The sequence below is a fragment of the Penaeus monodon genome, chromosome 38 (assembly GCF_015228065.2).
Source record: "Penaeus monodon isolate SGIC_2016 chromosome 38, NSTDA_Pmon_1, whole genome shotgun sequence".
Lineage (NCBI taxonomy): Eukaryota > Metazoa > Arthropoda > Malacostraca > Decapoda > Penaeidae > Penaeus > Penaeus monodon.
The window spans coordinates 19,379,824-19,384,549 of NC_051423.1; positions in this window are offsets into that span (position 1 = coordinate 19,379,824).

Sequence of the window (4,726 nt, forward strand, 5' to 3'; positions counted from 1 at the left end):
CTCTCTCTCTCTCTCTCTCTCCTCTTTCCCTCTCTTCTCTCTCTTTCTCTCTCTCTCTCTCTCTCTCTCTCTCTCTCTCTATCTTTCTCTCTCTCTCTATCTTTCTCTCTCTCTCTATCTTTCTCTCTCTCTCTATCTTTCTCTCTCTCTCTATCTCTCCCCTCTCTCTCTCTTCTCTCTCTCGCTCTCTCTCTCTCTCTCTCTCTCTCTCTCTCTCTCTCTCTTATACAAGAAAGAAAGAGGATTAATGTCAAAATCGCTGTCCTGTGTGACATGCAAGGGAGTTTGGCATCGCTTTGCGTGACGAAAATAGCTGTTTGATATCGTTTTTGTTATACTGATCTCAGTCTCTTAAGGGATTTTCTTTGTTGTTGTTGTTATTATTATTATTATTATTGTTATTATTATTATTGTTGTTAATCTTATTATTTACTAATATTATTATTATTGTTATTGCTAATATTGGTATATTTGTCATTAGTATTAGTATAGTATATATTATTGTTATCATTATTTTCGGAGCTTTTCTATGTTATTAATATAGTATAGCATATATATATATATAGATAGATAGATAGATAGATAGATAGATAGATAGATAGATAGATAGATAGATAGATAGATAGATAGATAGATAGATAGATATATATATATATATATATATATATATATATATATATATGTTTGTCATTATTTTATTTATTACTTTTATTTCGAAGTCTTCTCATGCAACAAGGACCCTTTCTTTGCATGATCTTGCGTAGTTCTGTGCATGATGTATATTCATGTCATGAGCATTTTTCCCACAAGGAATTTGCAATTAGCTGGCCTCGGGTTAATTTTCCTTCATTTTTGCTTTGTACTGTTTTTTTAATGTAGTTTTTGTTGTTTATGTTGTGTTGTTTGATATGCGAGGAGGTGGATTTTCCTTCGTTTTATTACCTTTTTGGAATAACAGCGTTCGATTTCTGTGAAGGACGCCTCTCTCTCTCCTCTCTCTCTCTCTCTCTCTCTCTCTCTCTCTCTCTCTCTCTCTCTCTCTCTCTCTCTCTCTCTCTCTCTCTCTCTCTCTCTCTCTCTCTCTCTCTCTCTCTCTCCTCTTCTCCTTCTCCTTCCCTTCTCCTCTTCCTATCCCCCTCTTCATCTCCTCCTACCTCTTCCTATCCCCCTCTTCTCCTTCCCCCTACACCCCAAACTTTCTCCTTCCCCTCTACCCCTCCCCTCCCCCCCTCGTCAGGAATCCTTTCGCATTGGCCGAAGACTGTCCTTCGGCGGTCTCCCCCCCCCCCCCCGCCAGCGTCTTCTGTATGCAAGCTGTTCCTTTCGGCTTCTCGGATATGTGGGACGCGGAGACACACACAGGAGAAAGTGTTTGTGTGTTTGTGTGTGTGTGAGAGAGAGGGAGAGAGAGAGAGAGAGAGAGAGAGAGAGAGAGAGAGAGAGAGAGAAAGAGAGAGAGAGAGAGGGGGAGAGGGAGAGACAGTGAGTGAAGGAGGGGGTGTGTTTGTTATTTTCTGTTTGTTTGTTTTGTGTTTGTGAAGGAAGAAGGTCAGGAGGCTAGGTTCGGGAGTTTTAATTTTATTATTATTATCATCATCATCGTTATTATTGTTGTCGTTGTTAATATTATCATCATCATCATCATTACTTACCATTTCTAATTTGGTTACGAGTTCTGTCATTGTATTGTATTTATCTTTTCCATTGCCTTTTCCTTCTCATTCTTCGAACTTTACTATTTTATTGTTGGCTTTCTATCTGTTGCTCTGTTTATCTATTTACCTAATATGTCAGTGTGTTAATCACCCCCCCTTTTTTTTCCTTCCTCCCCCCCCCCTTTTTCCTTCCTTCCTTCCCGTCTCCCCCTCCCCCCCTTCTTTCCATCCTTCTTTCTTTGTTTCTTCCTTCCTACCATATATTACCTGTAATTATGGGCCAATTATTAACCTCCCCCATTAATTAGCTTTAATTAGCTTGTTTTTTTTCCCCGATTCTACCGTTGTTATTTGTTATTTCGTGTCTGATGAGGCGATGAAAGCTGGCGAATGGGGTTGTTATGCAACGTTATTGATTGCATTGTTGTTTGTTCATTTTGGTTTGTTTGTTTGTTTGGATAAATTCGAGTGTAAGTTATTTGTGCATTTATTTATTTATGATGATTATTGTTATTGTTGTTATTGTTATCATTATCATTATTATTATTGTTATTATTATTATTCCTACTATTATTATTATTATGATTATATTCACTTGAAAAGAAAGTGTTTATGTATAAATTATCGATTGAGCATTTCCGGGTTATTTCATTCTATATTTCGTTACGTCCTTACAAAAAAAAGAAGTCGCATGCGGAGAGCAGGATGGCACTTGTGAGGTGGCACAGGACGACCCGCCTTGGCAGCCGTCCGAGCGCCGAGTGGCACCCTCGGGCACCGCCACCTGTCGCCGCGGGCCGTCTGCCTCCGCCTGGCTGTCTGGTGCCAGGCCTCTCTCGCTCTCGCTCTCGCTCTCTCTCTCTCTCTCTCTCTCTCTCTCTCTCCTCTCTCTCTCTCTCCCCTCTCTCTCTCTCTCCCCCTTCTTCTCTCTCTCTCCGTCTCTCCCCCCCCCTCTCCCCCTCTCTCCCCTCTCTCTCTCTCCTCTCTCTCTCTCTCTCTCTCTCTCTCTTTCTCTCTTCTTTCTCGCTCTCTCTCCCCCTCTCTCCCTCTCTCTACCTACCTCTCTCCCTCTCTCCCTGCCTCCCTCTCCCTCTCCCTCTCTCCCTGCCTCCCTCTCTTCCCTCCCTCCCTCCCTCCCTCCCTCCCCTCCCTCTCTCCAACATCCGCATCCGTTTGCACTTTCTCTCGGCGTCGCCTTCGTTCGCCGCCGTTGATGTTCACGGATATTGTTTCTGATCACGATTCGTTCGTCAGTTCGTGTTGGTGGAGGTGATGGTGGTGGTGGTGTTGGAGATGGTGGTGGTGGTGTTGGAGGCGGGGGAGGGGCTTAGTTTGTTGATGTTTGGATCCGTTTGCGTCTTTTTTGATGTTTGTTTTTCCTTTCTTTGTCACTCTTTCTGTCTTGCCTTTTTTTCCCCTATTTCTGTCTAGGTAGAGGATTTTCTGTATCTCTTTCTATGTTGCTCGCTCTCTCTTCTCCGTTCTATCCGATTTTTTTCTTTTTTCTATGTTGATTTTCTCACCCTCCCCCCCCCCCCACTTTTTCACCTGGTAAGCGGATGATAGACGAGACGACAGCTGCTCTTGTGTGTTTTACTGGAGTGGAATTTTCTCTTTTTCATACATCCCCCCGTTTCTCTCTCTCTATCTTTCTCTCCTCTCTCTCTCTCTCTCCCTCCCTCCCCTCCCCTCCCCTCCCCTCCCCTCCCCTCATCCTCCCCCTCCCTCCCTCCCATCCCCCCTCCTCCCCCTCCCCCCTCCCCCTCCTTCCCCACACCTGTACACTTCCTCTGTTGCCTCCTTCGTTCTGTGATGTGGGTTGAATTCCTTGCGCTGGTCGCCGGGATGAGCAGGGGAGGGAGGGAGGGAGAGGGATGGGGGAAGGAGGGAGAGGGAGGGATGGGGGGGGGAGGAGGGAGGGGGAGAGGGGAGGAACGAGGGCGGGGGAGAAAAGGGTTGAGGAGAGAGCAAGGTAGTAGGAGGGAGGATAAGGAGAGGAGGAAGAGGGAACGGAGAAGGGTTTGGCGAAGAGGAGGGAAGAGAGATGGGGAAAGGACAGCGAAGGAAGGAGAAACAGGGAGAGAAGAGAGAGAGAGAGAGAGAGAGAGAGAGGTTGACTTACTTTTTTATTATTCATGGAGAGGGGAAAGAGGGGAGGGGACTTGAGAATAAATTATTCATTAAGTGAGGCTCGGAGCGGAGGGGGGGGGGGAGGCAGGGAGAAGCAGACAGATGGACAGAAAATACTTGGTAATTTACGTTGTTTCTTTATATACGATCCTCTCTCTCTCTCTCTCCCTTTCTCTTTCTCTTTCTCTTTCTCTTTCTATCCTTCTCTCTCTCTCTTTCTCTCCTTCTCTCTCTCTTTCTCTCTTTCTCTCTCTCTTTCTCTCTCTCTCTCTCTCTCTCTCTCTCTCTCTCTCTCTCTCTCTCCTCCCTCTCTCCTTCCTCTCCCTCCCCCTCCCCCTCCCCCTCTTTCTCTCTCTCCCTCCCTCTGTTGCGCATGTGTAAATGGCTGTTTCCCCATCCGTTTCTGGAATAAAAAGTAGGGGATCGTTGATGACGTCACACCCGAGCTTGTAGCAGTTTCCAAATGTTACCTGAGTGAGTCTACCTGTGTTTTGTTCGTGTATAATTAATGTCTCTTGCGTATTAGTCCACGAGCGGATCGACATACAGTATGCGTTGAAATAGGTTACGCGCGCACGCACTCACACGGACGTACGCATAGTCTCTGCCTCGCATTCACACTTCGACACGCACACACGCACGCGCATACGTAAAGACACGAATACAGACATACTTACACACACGCATACATACACATAAACACAGACACGTGCACATACACACATAAACACACACGCACACACACACACACACACACACACACACACACACACACACACACACACACACACACACACACACACACACACACACACCATTGTTGACATTCGCGACCGACATCTTGCGTGTGCGTGTGTGTGTGTCTGTCTGTGTCGCTTTCTCCCCGAACGCATGTGATCACAGCCTTTCTCTAAGGGTGGTTTTCCCATCCCCCCAACACG